General features: G+C 33.2%; 1 pseudogene; it reads left to right on the top strand.

The window, feature by feature from the left end:
* Positions 1–20,246: 20,246 nt before the first annotated feature.
* LOC139853211 (peroxidase 21-like) lies at positions 20,247–22,431 on the top strand (annotated as a pseudogene).
* The last annotated feature ends 4,706 nt before the right edge of the window (positions 22,432–27,137 follow it).

Below are 27,137 nucleotides of genomic sequence, written 5' to 3'. Positions count from 1 at the left end.
TAATTTAAACTCGAAAGTTTATAGAATATAGAAACTAATAGTTTCTTATATGATGTAACACTGATAGCGCAAAGAGATAAATGACTTCAGATAAGATTAGTTGTGAAAATATCTTCAGAAATATCGCGGATATTTATAATGAAAGATATGATAATATCTTAGAATTTCTAATATTGATGGATGATGATGAAGATTTGTCTGTAAAGGTTTAGAATAAAGAGTAAGGTATTCGTTAATGACTTTAGCAGGCACTGAATCATTTGGATTCTTTGAAGGCAGATTTAGTCTTTGTGATTTGTCCACAGCCTCCTTCATAGTCTGTTCAATCCGTTTTCCAGTTCCAAACCTTCTCTTTTTCTCAGCTTTACCACCTTACTATTCTTTGTCATCAAACTTTTTACTGTTAAGATCGTTTACAGTTTTTGATGCTTCGTCAGCATTTCAAGAACTAGTTTGCAGTTCAAAATATTTTTCAGAACTTCACATTCAAAGTATGTAAGTCCAGGAGATAGACGTTTTACGTACACATATAACTGTTGGCGTAGACATGCTGCGAGATTTCAAAATACTGGTTACTGTTTTTTGATGATTCGTATGACAATTCTCGTTACAAGATGCGAATGAGTAAATGATGTGATTTCAATAAATATAATGATTTTTCGAAAAGTCAAAGATAATTGAAGTTGTTGGTAAGTTTTTGCTAAGGTGGCGAGATATGAAAGGTCCCCAGTAACGATGACGAAAGGGCAACGTATCTATCGAGGTTATAATAAGACTAGTCCGACTGAAAAGTCGAAGTTGACTTGCTGGAGCTGTGACAAAACTGTCTACTTTGAAAAGGAATTGAAAAGTCATTTTAGCTAATAAATGCCAAAGGGTCTGACACGGATACGCGTCGAACTATGACTTTGGCTTCGAGTGCTTTTTAGGTACATAAATGTGGGTAATATGTGGTTGGATCATCATCTCGATTGTTCATTGTTTGAAGTGTCTTCGAAAACTTCGGAGAGTTTGAACACAGTTTGAAATCGTTAATATACATATGATGTTCTAACACGGTTTTGAAGTCAAAGTATAGCTTTGAAAGATGTAGGAATCTAAGAGTGATGTCTTCTGTTAAATCATGACTTGGATTTTGATTTGTCAAAATCAGAATGCGTAATCAAATTTGGGTGAGAATGGTTGTTTTGATTTCTATACAAGAATGTATATTGTTGTGAGATTTTGGGAGTATAGTTGATGATTTGCTTAATCAGATTCGAAAAATGTAATATATTAATTGTGAATTTATATATCTTTCGGGTATTACCTACCCGTTAAAAAAAATTCACAATTAATATTTTGTACAACAGAATTTTATTACAGTCTTTATGAAAATATATATGTGCATATTTTCTTCAGATGTAACATAGATTTAATGAGTTAATATTAAATTAAACTCATTTGATTTACGGTTGAAACTAGAACTGAATAATCCCTAAAGACTTTAGAAATTACATAACTTTTACGGAGTATTTATTCAATAAAATTGAAATTATGAATTAATACTTCGTTATTAGTTGGTGTTTGTAACCCTTGCACCATATTCTCTAAAGCCACTACTCGAGCGCGAAGCTCGTTGACTTCTTCTATTACACCGGGGTGATTGTCGGTTCGGACGAGCGGATAAATAAAATCTAGAATTTGATGTAGTATATAATCGTGACGAGATACTCTGAAAATGAGAGAGAAAATGGTGTTTCGGACCGGTTCGCCGGTAAGTGCTTCAGGTTCATCGCCAAGAGGGCAATGTGGTGGATGGAAGGGATCACCTTCTTCTTGTCTCCAATTATTGAGGAGGCTACGAACCTATCCCCAATTCATTCATAATAGATGATGGCTAATTGGTTGATCCATTCCGGTCACACTGCTTTCGGAGCTTGAGTGGGATTCCATATCGGAATTCGAGGGACTTGAACTAATGACGAATTCCATTTCGTTCGATTGAATAAAGAATTTTTCGATATGAAATGATTTTTCGGCTATCGGGTGGTATTCTAATTACATAGAATATCTATATATATAGCGCAAAAGATTTTGTAGATTACGGAGGAAATTACGGGATATGTCAGGCAAAGTTTACAGTAACAGATACGCTAAGATATGGATTAGCAGATACGCTAAGATATGAATTTTGTCTATACACTATTCATGCAATCAATGCAGTAAGACGTGTCTAGACTAAGAATGATAAGCAGGCAATTTTCGACAAAAATGATAAGCAAAACTTTTGACATGCAGACACGGTCGAAGTCCAGGCTCATTAATGCATCCTAACGACTATCAGTTAGACACACTAATGCAGACATGGTTCGCTAAGACCACCGCTCTGATATCAACTGAAAGGACCCGTTCATATACATTATAAACTATTCACAATAGTTGATTACATCGCGAGGTATTTTGACCTCTATATGATACATTTTACAAACATTGCATTCGTTTTTAAAAGACAAACTTTCTTTACAACGAAAGTTGACGGTATGCACACCATTTCATAATACATCCAACTATAATTGACATAATAATAATCTTGATGAACTCAATGACTCGAATGCAACGTCTTTCAAAATATGCCATGAATGACTCCAAGTAATATCCTTAAAATGAGCTAATGCACAGCGGAAGATTTCTTTAATACCTGAGAATAAACATGCTTTAAAGTGTCAACCAAAAGGTTGGTGAGTTCATAGGTTTATCATAACAATCATTTCAATATATTAATAGACCACAAGATTTCCGTTTATAAATATATGTACACTCGCAAGTGTATAAGAGTATTCTATAAATTGTAGGCACCTGGTAACAAGCCTTAACATTCATGTTTTACCCTCTGAAGTACACCAGATCAGGTGTGTTTAATATAACCTGGAAGTACTAAAGCATCCCATAGTCAGGATGAGGTTTGTCAGGCCCAATAGATCTATCTTTAGGATTCGCGCCTACCGTACATAGACAAGTAGTTTAATGTTACCAAGCTAAGGGTATATTTCTGGTTTAAACCCACGTAGAATTAGTTTTAGTACTTGTGTCTATTTCGTAAAACATTTATAAAACAACGCATGTATTCTCAGCCCAAAAATATATATTGCAAAAGCAATTAAAAAGGGAGCAAATGAAACTCACCATACTATATTTCGTAGTAAAAATACATATAACGTCATTTAACAAGTGCAAGGTTGGCCTCAGATTCACGAACCTATATTAATTATATATATTTATATGTTGGTCAATATTTGTCTAACAATTTTTGGTCAAGTCATAGTGTACCACAATCCTAATGCTCGAGACTAATATGCAAAAGTCAACAAAAGTCAACTTGACCCAAAATGACTTCTAAAATTTATACGTGTTTATTATATAACTTAACTATAGTCGTTTTATATGTTTAAATATATTTATTAGATTTTATAATAATAAAAGTCATTTATTAATAAAAATTTATATTAACGTTTATATATGATAAAATATACTTTTATATATCTTAAGTAGTAAAATTTATAGAGTTCACTTAATATATTAAAACTATAGTGGTAAGTATTATTAATGTAATTATATTACGCGTGGTGAAAAATATATTTGTATCCCCTATTTATTTGATAAAATAATATTGATCATAATAATAATAAGTAAAAGTTGTATTATTTTGTAATAATAATTATTATTATTCTATAAAAAAATATCAATATTTATATTTACTAAAAATGTTATTATGATAAAATGATAATACTAACATAATAGTAATAATGATATTTTATAATAACAATGATATTTCTATTAAAATAATAACGACGATAGTAATAATAATCATTTTAACAATAATACTAAAATTTAGTTGACTATAACTTCAAATCCGTTCATCGAAACCATTCGATATCTCAATGAAAAGTTCTTAATTTTTCGCTAGCTTTCCAATGACATGCATATCATATACCCTATCTCAGTAGCATATGTATCTAATTCAGGATTCAACAAACCTATCTAAGGACAATATCGAATGTACAAGCATACATAATCCTATATACTCGAGCACTAGTCAGGGATACACTATTGATATATAAAAGTTAAGTTATGAGTGCTCACGTATCAATATTGAGATTCAATATTGCAGGAAAGGACGTAGACGCAACGAAGATGATAAACACTAGATTGACCTCACGAGCATACCCATGAACCATACCCATCACCTCCATCGCTATAACCCATAATTTCCTTAGCTTCGACTCATTCAAAAAACTATTTTGAAATCACTCGAACATTTTATGTATACTAATAATATCTTGAAATAATATAGAGCAAATATATATATATATATATATATATATATATATATATATATATATATATATATATATATATATATATATATATATATATATATATATATATATATATATATATATATATATATATATATATATATATATATGTAAATCGATTGGGAGAGTTTAGAGAAATATATTTTCAAGTTTCTATGAAATAATGAAACCTATTGAATTCTATTTATAATAGATTTTTAAATTATTAAAGTGAATTATTAAAGTATGAATTATTAAAGTGAATTATTAAAGTATGAATTATTAAAGTGAATTATTAAAGTATGAATTATTAAAGTGAATTATTAAAGTATGAATTATTAAAGTGAATTATTAAAGTTAAAGTAAAGTAAAAGTAAAGTAAAGGTAAAGTTAAAGTATAGTAAAAGTATAAAAACTATGTATGTATAATACGCGTATAAATATATATAATATTAATTTAAATCGTTATATATATTTAATGAAATAAAATATAAATATCGTTATATTTATTATACTGGTTAAGTAATGAGTTATCAAAAGTGATTCTAGATATTTATAAAAGTTATATACATTTTAATAATAAAGTTCTTTTTAAACTGAAAACGTTTTTGTACGTTTGAAAATAGATTAATAGAATATTATGGAAACCAATTCTCCACTAGCTTTTGTCTAACTTTCGTAAATGACACTTTTTATTTTTATAGCTTTACAAATTATTCCGAATATCGTTAAGAGGAATAGATTTCTCAAATCATAGTGGACCTCTCAACAGAGACTTGTAATCATAATTCAATGTTTCTGATAATTCAATCATTTAATATATATATTTTTAATTTCGTCGATAATCATATTGAAACAAATACGTTCATATAAAGCATTATACTTTTAAATACTTTGTTGACATTTTCAATTTATAACATATACACATATACATACATATTCATATATGTTCATTTAATGGTTCGTGAATCATTGGAATTTGGTCGAGGTTTAAATGAATGTATAAACATAGTTTAAAATCCTTGAGATTTAACTTAACAAACATTGCTTATCGTGTCAGAATAATATAAAGATAAAGTTTAAATTTAGTCGGAAATTTCCGGGTCGTCACAGATTACATTGTTATAAGTCTACCCAAATATTCATTAATTTATAAGCATTAGAATATATCTTTACTTATAAGTTTTCATAATATAAATTTGACCAACAATACACGTTAAATCTTGTATCGTTTTATGTATCAATCTATTTTAACGTTCTTGCTTTAACTAATCCATTTATCGTTTATGTATAAGTGATTAGCATAACTCATTTGTCTTGTTGGGTCCTACTAAACTTAACAAGTAGAATCAGAATTATCGTCTATGATGTAAAGGCCCGTCCTAATCCACCTGGACGAACGCTTCAACAGCTGGTCCCATTGCGAGGCATTGACTTAAATATGCCATGAATGACTCTAAGTGATATCTTTAAAATGCACAGCAGAAGATTTCCTAAATACCTGAGAATAAACATGCTTTAAAGTGTCAATCAAAAGGTTGGTGAGTTAAATGGCGGTTTAATTTGAACATAAGGTAGCACTAGCCGAAGAATTTGGTTTATGATTGTTGGGTTCCTTCTCGATAGAAAATAGTTACAATAATACGTAAGCAGTGGTGATGGTTTCATGGTTGATTATCGATGGTAGTGGTGATTAGTAGTGATTAATATCGGTGGTGAGTTCTCGTAGAACAACAAATGAAAGAAGAAAAGAAAAGTAAAATAATATTACAAATGGGTTTGTTCCTAGTGTTTGTGTGATGCATATTGTATATGTATATATTTAGTTAAGGTGGTGAAATGAAACATAGATAGACAGATGGATTCGGTGGATGTTGAGTAACAGAAAGCAACCAGTGAGTAATACAAATATTGAAAAGAAAGGAATATAGTATAAATAACACTAATACAAAATATCACGGATAGATTGAAAAAGTAAACCAATCTTTCAATTAAGCACAGGTTTTCCAATTATAATATAATTTATAATATAAACGTGTGGTAATGTTAGCCGTCGTTTACTATTTCAATTATGGATTGAAATTCGTACTTCGTTGTTAATCAGTGGCAGATAAAAGTTCTCAGAAAATCCTAAATTCTTAAATTAACTATATTTATTTATTTTTTTCATTATGATATAAAATTTGGTCATTAAATAATAAATAAAAATTACATCAACTGTCCCTCTCAATTCTGGGTAAAATATAAAAAGTGTTGAAACTTAACAAATAGTTCCTAAATACATTTTTAATAAGCCTAAAATTTATAGAACTCATTTTCGTATCACCGTTTATTTTAAAATTACATAAGTTTGAATTTAACTTACTTAATATCAATCGAATGACAATTGAGCGTTATTGTTGCTTACAAAATAAATTCAAAACTATATATATATTCATTATACATTATTTACATATATAGTTATATTTTAAGTAATAGTTATTATATATTATTTTATTTTACATTATTAATTCTAACAACTTCGTCATATATAATATTTTAATTTATATTTCGAATTCATATATTTTAAATATATATGTTTCTATTTTCAAATAGTGGTTCGTGAATCGTCGAGAACAGTCGAAGGGTAAATGTATACATGAAATAGTTTAAACTTTTTGAGACTCAACCTAACAGACTTTGCTTGTCGTGTCAAAAATGATAAATCGTATCTAGAGTTTGGTTTAAAATTAGTCGAAATTTTCTGAGTCCTCACAGTACCTACCCGTTAAAGAAATTTCGTCCCGAAATTTGACTGTGGTCGTCATGGCTAATACTGAAAAATGTTTACATGACGAATATGAGTTGATAAATAGAGTTTTATTACTATTGAGTAATATGGATAGGATAATTCGATTACTCGAAGAGTACGAGTGAATGTAAGACCCTAATCTTTATTGTACAGCAGCGTAAATAGGGTACATAGAGTGTGGGTGTTTTTGTGTAATTAAACAGAAGTCAGAAACTGTCCAGGCATAGGTGCGCTCAGCGCACACTAAATGGTGCGCGTGGCACACTGGTTACTGTAGCCGGATTCTGCCTATTTTAATCTGATATTTTGAAGGGCTCTTTGGTAATTTCACTTGTGGGCGAGTTTAAGACCAGTAGGTCAGATCTTGGGGTATCATTCACTGCAACTCCAACAACCTTATCCTTTCCATTTTGATTTTAGAGAGAGAAAGTGATTCTTGTGTGAGAAAGTTCAAACAAAGGAAGAAGGAGCTAGTTTTGGGTCTTAGCTTGAGTTATAAAGTTGTTCATCTCCTCTCTAGCTACGTTTTGGTTGTAGTGGTATGTTCTAACTTGGATTTCCTTACTTTGATTTATGTATGGGTTAGGGTTTGGGTAGTGAAGAACATAAAACTCATATTTGGTGATTTTGGGTGTTCTTGGGTAAGATCGAGTCATGAGGACTCAAGAATTGCTAAACTAGGGTTTTGAATTGATAAATGAGTTTATGAGTCATAATTGATTAGTTAATTACTAGCACACCTAGTTAATAAAATGAATGGGTATTATGTGGGCTAGTGGATGACCCGAAATGGGTGCGTTGACCTTAAATGGTCGGTTTTGATGTAAATGAGGCATTTAATGCATTTAAGTCATTAAATGCACATGAGTAAGTTGTTGGCGATTAGTCCAACTAGTGTGTGTGTGTTGATTGAGTACTTATTGTATTAGGTACTCGGCTTTGAAGCATTCGAAAGTATAAAATCGTCACCAAATCGTTAAGGTGAGTGGAATAATTATGCGTGTGCATATATAATGTATTTATTTGTGTAGTATGAATGTGGTATTGTTCGCGGTGTTTAAGACACCACATTCTACGTAACGAGTGGTATTGTCGCGGTGTTTAAGACACCACTCATTGGTTTGATTGACGTGTGGTATTGTCGCGGTGTTTATGACACCACATTGTCATGGGAGTGGAATTGCCGCGGTGTTCAAGGCACCACTCATTGTTGTGATTGACATGTGGAATCGTCGTGGTGTTCAAGACACCACATTGTCATGGGGGTGAGTTAGTCGCGGTGTTCAAGACATCACCCAGGGATTAGTGATTACGCGATGTTTAAGTAACACTAATGGATGTTATGAACTCCGACGGTCTTTTTCGAGTACCGTTCCCTTGTATGATTGGTTAACCATGGTTGTGTGAATTTTGTACTAGCATATTTAATTGTGAACTATATGCTTTGGAATCGCTAGCTTATTATAATTGCGGTTATTGGTATATGCATAATGTTTGCATAGTTGTCGAATTGCTAGCTTGTATGTGGTATTGTGTAAGTGTTGCAAGTAAGTAGGTTATATATGTGTATGTATAATTATTGCATTCACTAAGCTTTGCTTACCCTCTCGTTGTTTATATTTTTTTAGGCTCGGGCGTTGACAAAGGTAAGGGCGTTCGATTGGATTAGAGATCCCTCTTTGTTTTGATAGGGGCGCTTTTAGATGTGTTAGCTTTTGAAGTTTGACCGAGAAGTTGGGTAGTTTAATCCCCAAACATCATGCTCTAGTGTCGTTTGGAATTTAAACTAATTCGGTTGAAACTTATACTTTTGTACGAAACTCGTATTACGGCATATGTGGGCCCGGTTTCGTAAAACTTATTTTATTATTGAATAGTGTGAGTTTTAACCATTATATCATGTTGTGAAAAGCATCTCGTCTAAATATGTCGGGAAGGGGGAGATCTTTATTTGAAAATTGACAAAACCGGACAGAACTGAATTGGGCTTGTGCGCGCCGCGCACCCTAGGGTGGTGCGCGTGGCGCACTCTTCTGACAAAAAAAAATTTATTTCGCGTATTCGGTTGGTTATTGGTTTGGGTTGTTACAAGTGGTATCAGAGCATGGTCTAAGGGATTTAGGTGACTTGAGATAGGTGCCTAGACTTAGACTTGTATTGTGTATGCATTTTATGCGGGATTGGAGGAGACGGGTTGGACCGGGGATTGGTTAGTGCCTAGGTTTAGACGAACTAACTATGCGCTAATTGTTTTGTATTGTGTTTTTGCAATCATCAAGCGAGATAGACGTTGTACTAGCGAGTTAATGCGACGTGCTCGCGTAACAATGATTATCTATCATTGCTACGGGTTTAAATCGTGTTAAACAATCAATGTACGACGATTGTTGAGCAAGATGGGGTAGTGTGGTATATATATATATACATACGTGTTAAGTCCTTTCGTTTCGTCGTTTAACTATTTCGTTTTATAGAATGAAGACGAGAAATGGACCCGAAAAAGATAATGGAGGTACGAATGAGAACGTCGAGTTTACGGCCAAGGTGGAGGCCACCTTTAAACGTCAAAAGGCGGAGTTCCTCGAGGATGTTAAGAAAATGTTTCTATATACGATTAACGAGCAACTAGTCAATGTAGTAAAGGAACAAGTTAAGGCCATTCTTCACGAAGATAATGTGGGAAGACGGGACTTTTTCTATAAGAACTTCAAGGATTCTCAACCTCCCACCTTTGAAGGTAAACGAGACCCTCTTTAGAGTGCCCATTGGATCTCCGATATGGAGGGGGCCTTCCGTACTTGTGAATGTCCTCTCAATAAGAAGACAAGGTACGGGTGTAGTATGTTGAGGGGCAATGCAAAGTTGTGGTGGGACGCAAAGATCCAAGTTTATGGTGAAGAACAATGCATGGAATTCACTTGGGATGAATTCAAGGCGGAATTTTTCGACAAATATCGAACTTCGGCCGATCTTACAAGGCTTAAGGACGAGTTACGTTCCTTGAGGCAAGGGTCGATGGATTTGAACACTCTCAAATTCGTTTTCTTGTCCAAAACCCAATTTTTCCCGGAGTATGTCGGGAATGATAAAATGTTGAAGGAAGATTTCTATCGAATCTTGAATGATAGTTATCAAGAGAAGATTAGTGTGAACGTGGTGAAAAGTTTCGATGAGTTGTTCAATATGGCCAAAAGTTTTGAGGCGCTCGTGTTGAGAAAGAGTGGCTTTACTTTTGGCAAGAGGAAGTTCGAAGCTACTAGTCATTCGAACAAGAGGGTTAAGGGTGTAACTGAGAGTGTCGGTAGTGTGAAGAAGAGTGTTCCCGGAGAATTCCATTTTTCTTGTCACAATTGTGGACGAAAGGGGCATATGGCCCATGATTGCACCAACCCACCTGCTACAACCAAACTCACTTGTTATAATTGTGGTAAAGAAAGGTACAAGAGGCCGGAATGTTCCAATTTGAATAATGACCATGTTAAGAAGTTACAGAAGGCAGCGGGTACGGCTAGGGGTCGCAATTACCTAATGACCAATGATGAGGCCAAGCAATCCAATGAAGTCGTCTCGGGTACTTTCATGGTTAACTCTAATCCGGCACGGATACTTTTTGATAGTGGTTCTAATTTGTCCTTTATATCGCCTCGATTTGTGCCTAAGTTAAATAAACCGCTAGCTAAGTTAAGTCATCCGGTAGAAGTCAAAATAGCGGATGGTAAAACGGTGCTAGGGGTTGATGTTTGTAAAAATTGTAATGTTGTGTTTGGTACCGAAACTTTTGAAATCGATCTCATTTCGATGACTTTGGGTGATTTTGATATTGTAATTGGTATGGATTGGTTATAGAGCCGATATTGCATGCCATGAAAAATCTATTCGTGTGAAGACCCCAAGTGGAGGAGAGTTAATTATTCATGGCGATAAGCGAAGAAGACTTGTGCCGATATGCACTTTTGCACGGGCACGTCGTTTCCTTTGTTAGTGGTGGCATGGCTTTTCTTGCCCATGTTGTTGATACTAGTGATGAGCCACCACCCATTCGTGAAATTCCGGTCGTTTAAGACACCACATTGTCATGGGAGTGGAATTGCCGTGGTGTTCAAGGCACCACTCATTGTTGTGATTGACATGTGGAATCGTCGCGGTGTTCAAGATGCCACATTGTCATGGGGGTGAGTTAGTCGCGGTGTTCAAGACATCACCCGGGGGAGTAGTGATTATGCGGTGTTTAAGTAACACTAATGGATGTTATGAACTCTGACGGTCTTTTCCGAGTACCGTTCCCTTGTATGATTGGTTAACCATGGTTGTGCGAATTTTGTACTAGCATATTTAATTGTGAGCTATATGCTTTGGAATCGCTAGCTTATTATGATTGCGGTTATTGGTATATGCATAATGTTTGCATAGTTGTCGAATTGCTAGCTTGTATGCGGTATTGTGTAAGTGTTGCAAGTAAGTAGGTTATATATGTGTATGTATAATTATTGCATTCACTAAGCTTTGCTTACCCTCTCGTTGTTTACCTTTTCATAGGCTCGGGCGTTGACAAGGGTAAGGGCGTTCGATTGAATTAGAGATCCCTCTTTGTTTTGATAGGGGACGCTTTTGGATGTGTTAGCTTTTGAAGTTTGACCGAGAAGTTGGGTAGTTTAATCCTCAAACATCATGCTCTAGTGTCGTTTGGAATTTAAACTAATTCGGTTGAAACTTATACTTTTGTACGAAACTCGTATTACGGCATATGTGGGCCCGGTTTCGTAAAACTTATTTTATTATTGAATCGTGTGAGTTTTAACCATTATATCATGTTGTGAAAAGCGTCTCGTCTAAATATGTCAGGAAGTAAGAGATCTTTATTTGAAAATTGACAAAACCGGACAGAACTGAATTGGGCTTGTGCGCGCCATGCACCCTGGGGTGGTGCGCGTGGCGCACTCTTCTGACAAAAAAATAATAATTTATTTCGTGTATTCATTTGGTTATTGGTTTGGGTTGTTACAGTGAAGCTATCACCAAAGAGTGAAATGAGAAAAATAAATGTTCGTCGTATCTTTTGACGTAGATAAGGTTGATTTCCAGAGTTCGAGGGATTTAAAGAAAATCTTTGTAATAAGATTTGATTCTTCGGAATTTGAGGAAATTAGGATCCTCTCCGATTAAACGCGATGATTTGTCTCGATTGCTTTGTCTGATATTTTACTATAAATCCACTCTCTTCATTTCTTTTATATTTTGGAGTTTCATCTTTTTATTTTCTATTTCCGACTTTAAGTCAAACGAATAATAGTCCAGAATTCGTAGGTATGAAGTTTCGAATGAACGTGACTAATGTTCTAAGAGGGAGATTGTAATAGCACGATCTTGATTGGTTAAATTACCAAAATTCAAAATAAAAGGTAGGATTATCAGGAAGATATGTTCTTGATATGTTTGGAGATTAGGTAGAATGTAAGAGTCGTGTAACATGGCACATGATGACGTTATGATCTGTGAATCATCACGTTCCATTAGAAACTCAGCATTACTTACTGTAACATAATCACGTTGATCAAGTGTCATTATATTATACTAATTCATGCATCAGTTCCCAACACTACTTCAAAACATTCATATTTTAAATTCAAATTTCTCAGAATTTAGAAACTAAAATAGTTTCCTTTCTGATATAACATTGATATCGCGAAGAGATAATTGATTTCAGATAAGAATAGCTGTAAAAATATCTTCAGAAATATCGAGGATATTTATAATGAAAGATACGATAATATCTTAGAATTTCTAATATCAGAGGATGATGAATAAGATTTGTCCGTAAAGATTTAGAGTCAGGAGCAAGGTATTCACTAATGACTTCAGCATATACTGAATCATTTGGATTCTTTGAAGGCAGGTTCAGTCTTTGTGATTTATCCACAGCCACCTTCATGATTTGCTCAATCCGTTTTCCAGTTCCAACATTTCTGGGCTTTGCCAACATACAATTCTTTATCATCAAACTTTTGGCTGTTAAGGTCATTTACAGTTTTTGTTGTTTCATTCAACTTTTCAAAATTCAAAGTATTAATTCACAGACTGGGTGCTTTTCAGAATTTCAGAATGGAAGATCATAATTCTAAGAGATAACTGTTATATGTATACATATAACTGTTGATGTAGAAACGTTGCGAGATTCAAAATACTGATTGCAAATTCTCGATAATTGGTATGGTAATTATCGTTACAAGATACCGATGAGTTCATGATAAGACTTCATTAGATAAATATAGTGATTTATCGGAGAGATTTAAGCCAAAGAGCAACGAGGTTGCTGGTACGTCTGCTGGTAATATGGTGGAATATAAAAGGTTCCCCAGTAACAATAAAAGAGTACATGTATATATCAAGGTTATAATAAGGTTGTTTCGAACGAAAAGTCGAAGTTGACTTGCTGGAGCTGTGACAAAACTGGCTATCTCCAACAGGAGTTGCAAAGTTATTTTCGGTAATAATAATGCTAAAGGAATTAGCACAGCTACGTGTTAAACATTTACTCAATTTCCGAGAGTTTTTCAGGTGCATAACTATATGCATAATTCTTTTCTTCCGTAGATGAAGTGCGGTTGGTTCATCCTCTCGATTGTGGTGTTTTCAAGAATCATGAAAGGTTTGAACGCAGATTGTAATCATCCAGATACAAATGAGGTTTAAGATGAAGTCAAGTGGCAAACTTAAAGAAATGTTTAGTTTCATATGTTATAATCAATATTTTAATTCATTTTAATTGTCTAATGTTATTAGTCCACAGTTAGTAGTCCACAATTAGTAATTCAATAATTCATATATAGTTTAATATATAATATTCGAATTAATTAATACGTATCGTGACCCAATGTATACATGTCTCAGACTCGATCACAACTCAAAGTATATATATTATTTTATGATCAACCTCAACCCTGTATAGCTAACTCGAACATTACTGCATATAGAATGTCTATGGTTATTCCAAATAATATATATAGGTGCGTCGATATGATATGTCAAAACCTTGTATACGTGTCCCGATATTTAAAATGTGTAAATAAAAGTATTTAAATGACGATAAATAAAGTGCGTAAAATAAATGACAGAAATTAAATGACGATAAATAAAATTGCGAGAATTAAAATTGCGATAAATAAATTGCAATAAATAAATGTAATAAGGAATTAACAGTTAGCTAGGATTTTGTTAGCGTGGATTCTTAACAAAACTTCTCATAGTTAATTTGTTTGTTTCTAACAAATTTTATTTTGTCCAATGTTTTCTTCATTATGCCACTTGTTGGATTTTGATAAGTCAAAATCCAAATATGAAATTGAATAAAAATGGTTATTCTGTGGTGAATGGATTCGTATAACTGTGGATGTAAGTGGGATAGTAAATGACCGTTGAATCAGATTCGAAGAATGTACAGTGTAACTTATTAATGTAAAATCTAAATATTCCTCGGGTATTACCTACCCGTTAAAATATTTTCACCATTAACAGTTTGTACAAAAAAAAAATTTAATTACAAACTTTATGAAAACATATATACATATGTATATTTTCTTCTGATGTAATAATGGATTTAATGAGTCAAAATGATATTTAACTCATTTGATTTACCGTTAGAACAGGAATATATAATCTCTAAAACATTAGAGATTACATAATCGCCATATCGAACGAAGATAAATGATGTAGAACGTCATGTAGAACGAAGATAATCGATGTAGGACATCATGTAGTATGATAATTATGCTGGAGGTACAGACTGTGAGTTTGAGGCGTGTAGTATTAAGGCTTGTGCTGCGGATGTTGTTGTTGGTGGTACTGGTGTTACTGGTGCTGTTGCTGAAGCTGGTACGTTTTGCACCATATTTTCCAAGGCTACAACTCAGGCGCGAAGCTCGTTGACTTATTACTCCGGGATGACTGTCGGTAGGAACGAGCGAATGAATAAGGTTTAGAATCTGAGTTATGATATAGTCGTGGCGAGATACTCTGGAAATGAGAGAGAAAATGGTGTTTCGAACTGGTTCACCGGTAAGTGCTTCAGGTTCTTCTCCAAGAGGTGAATTCGGTTGGTGAAAGGGATCGCCTACTTCACGTCTCCATTGATTAAGTAGACTACGAACTCATCCCAAATTCATCCAGAATTGATGATGGCTGATTGGTTGATTGATTTCGGTGACGCTGATTTTGGAGCTTAGGAGAACATTTATGTCGGAATAGCTTTCGGATTCCGAAGAACTTGAACTAGTGGCGAGTTCCATTTCGTACGATTGAGTAAAGGGTTTTTCGGTATGAAATGATTTCCGGCTATCGGATGGTATTCTAATTACATAGAATATCTATATATATAGAACAAAAGATCTCGTAGATTACGGAGGAATTTACGGGATATGTCAGGCAAAGTCTACAGTAACAGATATGCTAAGATATGAATTTTGTCTATACACTATTTATGCAATCAATGTAGTAAGATGTGTCTAGACTAAGAATGATAAGCAGATAATTTCTTATGGATGATAAGCAGATGATTTCCGACTATAAATGATAAGCAAAAACTTTTGACATGCAGACACGGTCGAAGTCCAGACACACTAATGCATCTAAACAACTATCAGTTAGACACACTAGTGCAAGACCTGGTTCGCTAAGACCACCGCTCTGATACCACCTGTAAAGGCCCGTCCTAATCCACCTGGACGAACGCTTCAACAGCTGGTCCCATTGCGAGGCGTTGACTTAAATATGCCATGAACAACTCCAAGTGATATCTTTAAAATGCACAGCGAAAGATTTCCTAGATACCTGAGAATAAACATGCTTTAAAGTGTCAACCAAAAGGTTGGTGAGTTAAATGGCGGTTTAATTTGAACATAAGGTAGCACTAGTCGAAGAATTTGGTTTATGATTGTTGGGTTCCTTCTCGACAGAAAATAGTTGCAATAATACGTAAGCAGTGGTGATGGTTTCATGGTTGATTATCGATGGTAGTGGTGATTAGTAGTGATTAATAGCGGTGGTGAGTTCTCATAGAACAACAAACGAAAGAAGAAAAGAAAAGTAAAATAATATTATAAATGGGTTTGTTCCTAGTGCTTGTGTGATGCATATTGTATATGTACATATTTAGTTAAGGTGGTGAAATGAAACATAGATAGACAGATGGATTCGGTGGATGTTGAGTAACAGAAAGCAACAAGTGAGTAATACAAATATTGAAAAGAAAGGAATATAGTATAAGTAACACTAATACAAAATATCACGGATAGATTGAAAAAGTAAACCAATCTTTCAATTAAGCACAGTGTTTCCAATTATAATATAATTTATAATATAAACGTGTGGTAATGTTAGCCGTCGTTTACTATTTCAATTATGGATTGAAATTCGTACTTTGTTGTTAATCAGTGGCGGATAAAAGTTCTCAGAAAAATCCTAAATTCTTAAATTAACTATATTTATTTATTTTAATCATTATGATATAAAATTTGGTCATTAAATATTAAATAAAAATTACATCAACTGTCCCTCTCAATTCTGGGTAAAATATAAAAAGTGTTGAAACTTAACAAATAGTTCCTAAATAAATTTTTAATAAGCCTAAAATTTATAGAACTCATTTTCGTATCACCGTTTATTTTAAAATTACATAAGTTTGAATTTAACTTGCTTAATATCAATCGAATGACAATTGAACGTTATTGTTGCTTACAAAATAAATTCAAAACTATATATATATATATATATATATATATATATATATATATATATATATATATATATATATATATATATATATATATATATATTCATTATACATTATTTACATATATAGTTATATTTTAAGTAATAGTTATTATATATTATTTTATTTTACATTATTAATTCTAACAACTTTGTCATATATAATATTTTAATTTATATTTCGAATTCATATATTTTAAATATATATGTATCTATTTTCAAATAGTGGTTCGTGAATCGTCGAGAGCAGTCAAAGGGTAAATGTATACATGAAATAGTTTAAACTTTTTGAGACTCAACCTAACAGACTTTGCTTGTCGTGTCAAAAATGATAAATCGTATCGAGAGTTTGGTTTAAAATTAGTCGAAATTTTCCGGGTCGTCACATATGAGGTCAGGCACGATGACGAATTGAGTGCAAGTTTTTTTTCGATAAGGTGGATGAATCGATTTTTTTCATCAGAGTTGCTAAACGACTAGCTTAAGATTTTGTTTGCAACATGTATCGAGACCCAGTGACTTAGTTGGTTGCGATAAACTCACAGGGTATGTCTATGTATACAGGAGAGTTGATCATACAAGATTTGGGCGACGGTTCTTGACAGTTATGTTATAATGGGGACTCTGATTACATTATGATGGTGATATATTTTTCACGAAGGGTTACGGAGTCAAGGGTCGGGTCGATGAGTTCATTGCGGAGATATTTTCTGTAGATCTGGGTGATGGGTTTAATCTCTCGTTCCTCGATAGCCCATGTGAAGGAAGGTTTGAGCTAAATTTGGATGTTCATGCGCAGCTTTTGAAGAAACTTCATATAAGGTCCGTTAACTGTTGGATCGACTTGAATTTTGGGTTGTAGGTAGCAAAAAAATGGTTCTACATGTGGTATGGACCATTAAGTTTTCATATACAAATTTTAGAATTTGAACATGTTCAGGATGATTTTTTAGGTTTGATGATTTAACTGCGAGACGCTTTGTCTCGTGAAACTTCAAGCGACATGAGCTGTGTTTTGGTTTGTTACGGGAGCTCAGTAAGGTGGTTTAACTAGATTTAGGCGGTGTTGTAATAAACGAGGTGCATCGTTTGAAATCGACACTAAGAATAATCGGGTAAGTTTGGTGCATGCATGTTTTGAAACGGGGTGACCAAGTGTATGGCCGGATATTCCAGGGTCTATGGAATATGTGGGTTAGTTTAAGCTTGAAATCGACACTAAGAATAATCGGGTAAGTTTGGTGCTTGCATGTTTTGAAACGGGGTGACCAAGTGTATGGTCGGATAGAACGCATTCGTCGGTTGCCCCGGTTTTGGTTGATGATTCAACAAAGGGAACGGTTTTCTTCGTGGGTGATTAATTAGGAGTATTTTAGGTGATAGAAGGAGTGAATAATCTTGTAAGTCCCGAAACTTGAGCTTTTTAGTATTGTTGAGGGTGTCGAGAACTCAGTACGAGTTTGGTAACCGACTAAAGTTATCGAGCTAGTGGGAGTTAGACGACTATTGGAGTTGTAGAAATGATTATGCGACGTTTTTCTCCAAATTTCTCAAGATTAGTGTGATGATTCTTGGTAACACTAGGGCTTCGAATAATTATTTTACTCCCCAATGGCAAAGTAATTCGCGACTAACCGACGGTATAAATCAAGTTTCTCTCAAGTAGCCGTGATTTATTTATTACTCGTACAATGGGAGCGTGATTGAGAGAGAAGATGGAGTTTGTGATATTCATAGCGCTATGAGGAGGTTAGTTTACTAACGAGAAAGCGAAAAGCTGAAAAATGTGGTAAATTATAAGGTGGTGGTTGTGTTCTCACTTGGGTATCTTGAAGAATAGTTACAAAGACGTCTGTTGGGGTTTTCTTATTGTTGGTTAAGGATATTATAGATAGACGGGGGATAAATTTTGCGAGTGATCATTGACATGTGGGTTGTCTAGATCGATGAGTGAGGTGTTATTGTCCCCTAAAAGAATCCTATAGTTGAAGAGTCGCATACTTCAATTGGCGAAAGAAACCGAGATGGCTACAACTAGTAACTAAGAGATTAGATTATCGCTCAACGATGTTTTTGGTGTCGAAAGACTTCATTTACTCGTAGGTTAACGAGTGAAGTGCTGTGTGATTCGGGTTGCTTACTCGGCGATATAAAAGGAGTTGGTAATCGACTAGTCTAGAGTTATTGTGGGGTTTGAATAAACATGGCTATCAAGTTGGCGAAGGTTGTTTAATGTCTCTTCAAGAAGGAGATTTGTTGAGTTTGAAGTTCGAATTAAACAAGAAAACCAAGATGCAATCGAAAGTCGAGTTGGATTTAGATTGTTGCTGATGATCATCTCGTTACTGCGAGATTTGTAGAGGACACAGTTTCACGATCGTGAAAAAGTTCCTGGGCGGGCAGAATTGGAATGCAATTAGAACTTCGTGTTGTGTTCGTATACGCCATAGTTTAGCACTATAAGTACATCCCTATGTACCTGTAATCTGTGTGCACAAAAATATAGTAAGTAATCTCTGGTTAGCATCCGTGGAGTAAACCATTCCCGCGTTTTGAAGCTGTGATATAACCGCGTTAAATCCCGTGTCATTTTATACATTTATTTTATCGTTCTTACTTTAGCTAGTTCGTTTATCATTTGTGAGTGAGCGATTGACATAACTTATCTTGTTGGGTCCTACTAATCCTAACATATATAAGTTCCTAATGTGTAATTTTGATACCGCATGCTTATTGACCTAAAACCTTGAAGTTACATGTTAAGTTCAAGGGTGAATAATATTTATGTTTTCATGAGAAAAAATTTCGTGTTGCAATATGTGGGTCTCCATTCTAACGTACAACTTTTATAATGAATTTATAAACAATATGTTTAATTTATCATGTTAAACTATATGTCTTATAATATATGGTAATCGTGGTATGATGCCTTCGGCAATCATAACTCTATGAATCTATACAAGACACTTAACTTTCTTTAACCACCACAACCCACAATGGATATTGATAGATATTATTAGTGAATGATATATATATCACTAGTAATACGCATGTTTAGTGGTGTACGAATAATTTTAATAATGTATGGAATATTATCCTTTTAAAAATTAAGGTAGATCTCATGATTAAGATAAATTATCAGTATTAATTGCTTCTATTTTTAATATTGACTAATTATAATTATTGCTCTTTTAACAAATAATTTTTCAAAATTAATTAGTGGAGAGGAAGTGGATACAAATTAAGTCAAAAAAATACGCCAAGTGGACAAGCTTTGCGTGCTTGTAATATTCATTTGCACTTGCAAAGACTACTCTATATAAAGAATGTTATATGGTTTGGATACTTACACATAACTACAACCTTATAAATCGTAGATAATATGGCATCACACAAGATCATTTGCAAGCTAATTATTAGCTTCGTCTTTCTCCTATCCTTCCATTTTTATTCAGGTATATATTAATCACCCATATATATTTACTTATATAATTTAACGTGTGTATGGTCGCGTACACCGGTTTTCATTTGTACGTTGACCACACACACGATGTCAATGTTATTAACATGATTAATCTTTATATGTTCTTTCATCGTTTTGAAGGTAAAAGTGAGGTACGCTTGAATTACTACTCGGAAACTTGTCCAAATGCTGAAGAAATTGTGAAAGAACAAGTTATTAGTTTGTATAATAAGCATGGAAATACAGCAGTTTCTTGGATAAGAACTTTATTCCATGATTGCATGGTTAAGGTACATTTTATTTTATTTCAACTTTAATTATCCCTACCTCTTCCATGAGTCTAAATTCTATACTCAAAAGTTATACTATATTGCATGAAAATTTTGCCAATATTGCATTAATCATGCATTATCCTAGATTTGTGGACTTCTTGAAGTTTTTTAAGTACAGCCTCTCTTTATGCAGTTTCATCTCTTTGTGCACAATTACGTAACATTAAAGTATGAAAATTAACAAATATGGTTGAAGTATTAACTTGTCATTTCTTGCATGGACTTCTTTTACTTTTTTGGTTTTATTTAGTTGATATCTTTTTTTAATAGTCATGTGATGCATCAATATTATTGGAAAGCATAAATGGGATACAATCAGAAAAGACATCAACAAGAAATATGGGAATGAGAAATTTCAAGTATATCAACACAATCAAAGATGCTTTAGAAAGTGCATGCCCCATGACTGTTTCTTGTGCTGATATTGTTGCTCTTTCTGCTAGAGATGGTGTTGTTATGGTATGTAATTATGCTTTTTTTTTTTTTTTTTCCTTTTTCGTAAGTACAAAAGCAACCAAAAGAAATATTGATGTAATCTTTCGGGTTTTTAATTTATTTATGTAGTTAAGGAGGACCTCATATTGAGATGAAAACCGGTCGAAAAGATAGCAAGGAAAGTCATCTTGCAGAAATCGACGATTTGCTCCCAAACCACAATGATTCCATGCCATATGTCCTTTCTCGTTTTCAGTCCGTGGGAGTCGACGTTGAAGGAACAGTCGCCCTCTTAGGTAATCAAGATTCCCCAAAAGAAAAACATTTTTTCTAAGATGTTCCACACATTACTAACGAGACCGGTCTCGAGAATTTAATTACCTAAAAAGAGGTGAAAAAATGCCTTTATATACTTCATCCATCTTAAAAAAAAACTACTCAATCCATCCAAAAAAACTATCTTATTTGAATTTTCAAAGTCATTCTCCTTCCACTTTGAATTTCATCAATTGTTTTGTTTGTATTATAAATACTTCATAAAGTTATACCAATATAAAATATAAAATATAAAATATAAAATATATTTAAAACTCAATCCATTTACGGGATAATCCGGTTGTGCCGCGTACATTTAAGTAAAAAAGTTTTCCTTCTCTAAGTAGTCTGAATAGAAAAAACCTGAGTCATCCAAAAAATTCGAATTCGAATTATGTACTATGTTGCAAAACATTTAATAGTTGTTCACTTGTATCGCAGGCGCTCACTCGGTTGGCAGAGTCCATTGTGTCAACATCGTTGACCGGCTATATCCTGAAGTTGACCCGACCCTGGCCCCAGAATACGCTGAGTATCTCAAACATCGTTGTCCCCATCAAGTACCAGACCCGCTTGCTGTCGAATACGCAAGAACAGACCTACTAACACCGATGACGTTAGACAACATGTACTACAAGAACCTGATAAACAACAGGGGACTCCTTGTAGTTGATCAAGAACTTTTATCGACTCCAACTACATCTCCATATGTCGAAAAAATGGCAGCCGATAACACTTACTTTCATGATCAGTTTGCTAAGGCTCTTCTGATTTTATCGGAGAACAATCCGATTAGCGAAGATGTTGGCGAAGTTCGAAAAGATTGTAGGTTTGTAAACAGAAACTAAAATCATCTTAAATGTGTAAAATTGCAAGTCTTGTTGCATTTTTATGTTTTAATGTGACATTTTTGAAGGTTTTATGTCACTAGCCTACAGGAATAAACTTTGTATGTAACATTATGAATCAATATTTGGTTGTTTAACCGCTTTTTTTCCAAAAAAAAAATGTTTCAACTGAGATCATATGTTCTTCACCAAACGAATCTTGATAATGGGTGTGCTTTTGATCTTCCAATGCATATAAAAAAGAAAGTATATCAAAAAAGATATATAACTTAAATTTTATTTACTGACTATTACTCCGTATTAATTACTATTAATTATTATCATTATTTGCCTTAATAAAAAATATTATCATTATTATCTAGAAGTATGTCCCATTTCTCTTGTGAGACAAAAAAAAAAATGTATTTATTCTAGTTACAGGCCGTGCTATTTTGTATTTTGTTTGGCTTTTTCTTGTTAACTATTATTCATATTCGTATATTCGTATGTTGAGATCTAATTATATTAAACACCAATGATTCTTCTATAATTATTAATATTAATTTATTCAATTAAGGTGGATTTTCATTTCATAGTAAACTTAAACACAATTATAAAAGCTCAACTTTGTTTTCATCTTGTCAAGAGAAGAGATATCATTGCATATTGTATCAACTTGGACAGAATTAGTGGTGTGATTATGTTGATATTTTCAATTTTAATGAAATGCAGCTCAAATTAAAAAACTTAAAAAAAAATTGCTCTAGATTTTTGAGATATGTTTATTTAATTTAATGTTTTAACTAAATAAACTGCATTTAGTTAATCATTATTCATTAGTGAGAGGTATAAGTATTATATAAATTTATGTTGGTGAAATGCACCCATAAGGCCATAATAATAATGGTCCAGTTGACCCAGAGAGATGGTTACCTCTTACATTCTGCTATTTGATTGGACTATATTAGAAGTCCGGTAGCCCGGCCCACTTAATAAACATAAGTTCGAAATATAATACGTAGTATAATAATAATATGATATGATGATAAAGTGTTAAATTAACCCTTACATACTAAATGTGGTGGGACACTTTGCAGTTTTAGGTATAACTCATTGCAGTTTTGAGTCTGTATTCACATTACAATCGGTCTCTCAACTTTGGCTATACTTATACAACGGCTCCTCAAATTTACACTTTCTCAAAGGTAAAAAATGTAAATACACGTGGTGGGACACTTTGCAGTTTTAGGTATAACTCATTGCAGTTTTGAGTTTGTATTCACATTACAATCGGTCCCTCAACTTTGGCTATACTTACACAACGGCCCCTCAAGTTTACACTTTCTCAAAGGTAAAAAGTGTAAATACACCCAAATTTATAACGGGCCCTATAGTTTTAGTTATAACTCATTGTAGTTTTGAGTTTGTGTTCACATTACAATCAGTTCCCCAACTTTGGCTATATTTACACAACGGTCCCTCAAGTTTACACTTTCTCATGGGTAAAAAGTGTAAATATATAATTTTATTAAAATAAAAGAAAATAATTCCACCCAAATTTATAACGGGCCATATCTTCTCGCTCGGCGCGAGTTAAATTTTTCCGAGACCACCGTTCAACTCGAAAAAATCTTACGAACCCAACGGGACTAACTATACACGAAACGAACACTTCTCAAAAAACGCTAAACAAAACGACAGTCCGTATCTTTTCGCTCGTCGCGAGTTAAATTTTTTAGACATGAGCGTCATATTTGAAATAATTTTATGAACAAAACGATAAAAAGTACGTTTGAAAGGGACACTTTTTAAAAAACGCTAAAAACAACGACAGCCGTATCTTCCTGCTCGCCGCGAGTTATATTTTTTCGCCAGCACCGTCAGACTCGAAATAATTTTATCAACAAAACGAAACTAACTACGTTCGAACCGGACAGATTTGAAAAAACAGTAAAGACGACAACACCAACAACGACGCTTAATACATGAGCCGTGTTCTCCTCTGTAAATACACAACGCTACGTTAAATATGAATATTGTGATGACCCGGAAATTTTTGACCAAATTTAAACTTAATCTTTAACGTTTCTGACACGATAAGCAAAGTCTATGAAGTTGAATCTCAAAATTTTTGAACTACTTTTATATATTTAAATACCCTTCGGTTGTTTTCGAAGTTTCGCGAACAATTATATGTAAATAGATACATATATACTATAACTTGAAAAGGTAACAATTTATTAATTGTTTGATACCGTACATTAAACTTATTGGTTTAAATATCTATTTGAATATATATGATAAGTTGAAATATTTATTATTAAAATTTATTTATAAATAACTTCCAATGTGTATTTAAAAACTGATTTATGTATATTAAAAAGATATATATATATATATATATATATATATATATATATATATATATATATATATATATATATATATATAATTTCAAGTTATTTAGTAAACGATAGTAACATTCGTTTATTGATTCGATTGATATTTAGATAAGTTAACTAAAGCGTTTAAGATGAACCACTAAAACACTAATTTGGTACAGTATTTTCAAATTGCTACAGTACCCAAAATGCTACAGTGTTTTCGAAAATCACTATTTGCTACAGTGAATTGCTACAGTAACTTTGCTACAGTAAAACACTATTTTAAAATGCATTTTAACCAATACGAGACGATGATTTATAGAAGTAAATGACTAAAACACTCAAATGTATAAGTTATATTGCGAGTGATATAATTTAGGGATAATTTAAGGCTATATTTTGACTAAGGTACGTGTCCCAAAATGTAATGTACAAGTTTTCTCAGCGTACGAAAGGATATTCGAAAAACCGGAACCGAGACATAAGTCGAGTGATGACGTACGACTTATCGGAGCAAAAGTTACAAGTCCACTAAGCACGGAAATAAAATATAATATACAATTAATTAATTTAAATTATATATATTATATATATTATTATTAAATTATGTCGACAAACAAAAAGTTAAAACATTGTGACCAGGTACAGCTGGCCATGCGATCGCATGGCCATATCAAATGAAACTCATGCGATCGCATGACAATGGATTCCAGATTACATCTATAAATTGATCGATTTCTGCACTTTGATTTCATTTTATTTCATATACTCCGTAAACATTTAATTATTATTATTATTATTGTTATTATTATTATTATTATTATTATGATTAATATTGTTATTATTCTTAATATTATTAGTAATATTATTATTAACTAGTATTATACATAAAATACTACGACGAGGTCATGAGCGTGTCACTTTTAAAATGGTTTTCAAGCGGGATAGAGCTAAGGAAATTATGAGTTATTGCCAAGGAGATTATGGGTAATGTTCGGGGGTATATTTGTGAATCAAACCTAGTGTTTATCATCTCCGTTGCGTCTACGTACTTTCCTACAATATTGAATCTCAATATTGATACGTTGAGATCTACGATTATTTGATATTCCGAGTTTCGGTCACATTACGATGAACAACTTTATGTGCTGCTAAGGTGAGTTTCATTTGCTCCCTTTTTAATTGCTTTTGCAATCTATATTTTGGGCTGAGAATACATGCACTTTATTTTAAACACAATGGATACAAGTACATACTAAATTCTACATTGAGTTAAACCAAAAATCCCTTAGCTTTGGTAACTAGTAGCTGCCAGTACATAGGATATGGACTGGTGGGCGCGAATAATTGTATATGGATCTATAGGGCTTGACATCCCTGTCCGAGCTAGAGCGCTAGCCTTTTAACGGACGTATGTTATTTGAGTTTAGGACACGTTGGTTTGCGTGTATTAAAACGAATGGGGTATTTATCATTATAACGTTAAAGTTTAGTTCTCAAGGTGCTCTGTTATGTAGAATCTATTGATAAACGTTTCTGGATGAAACAACTGAAATCTTGTGATCCACTTTTATATAATCTATTGATAAACGTTTCTGGACGAAACAACTGAAATCTTGTGATCCACTTTTATATACAGATTATGCGAAACACTAAAACTATGAACTCACCAACCTTTGTGTTGACACTTGTTAGCATGTTTATTCTCAGGTTCCCTAGAAGTCTTCCGCTGTTTGCTTATATTTTAGACAAGCTATGTGCATGGAGTCATACATGGCATATTTTTCAAGGAAACGTTGCATTCATCAAATCATCACCATGTATCTTATTTTGACTGCATTGTCAACGGAAGTACTATTGTAAACTATTATTACAGTGATTGTTTATATGTAAAAATTATCAGATGTCGAAAACCTTTGATTTAAATATTCATTTATGGTGTGCCTTTTCAAAAGAATGCAATGTTTACAAAACGTATCATATAGAGGTCAAATACCTCGCAATGAAATCAATGAATGACGTATTGTCCATATGGATTTGGAGCGATCGTCACAAATATGCAGGCCGAAAGCCCCCGCCGCGTCGCGCGGGCCGGAACCGGACTAGCTCTAAACTTCACTTCATTTATTCACGGTCAAATATATATATTTTTCTTAAGAAAATATATGCTTGATCTATATAGTCAAGCAACAGAAGTACAGAACCATACACTATACGCTGAAAAAACTAAGTTATCTTGTATTCACAGTCAAATATATACGGAGTATATTTTTCTTAAGAAAATATATGATTGATCTATATAGTCAAGCAACAGAAGTACAGAACCATACACTATACGCTGAAAAAACTAAGTTATCTTGAAACAAATCATAATCTTAAGTTTGACACGTGTAATCCAAATCAACCACTTGTATGCCTTTGGATTCCATATCTATCACCACATTTCATTCCACCACCACAACTATTCTTTCTTGTTCTTTTCCATGCAAAA

The sequence above is a fragment of the Rutidosis leptorrhynchoides genome, chromosome 6 (assembly GCF_046630445.1).
Source record: "Rutidosis leptorrhynchoides isolate AG116_Rl617_1_P2 chromosome 6, CSIRO_AGI_Rlap_v1, whole genome shotgun sequence".
In the NCBI taxonomy this organism is placed as follows: domain Eukaryota; kingdom Viridiplantae; phylum Streptophyta; class Magnoliopsida; order Asterales; family Asteraceae; genus Rutidosis; species Rutidosis leptorrhynchoides.
The sequence above is the reverse complement of the archived record's forward strand: the minus strand, read 5'-3'. Positions and strand labels throughout refer to the sequence as shown.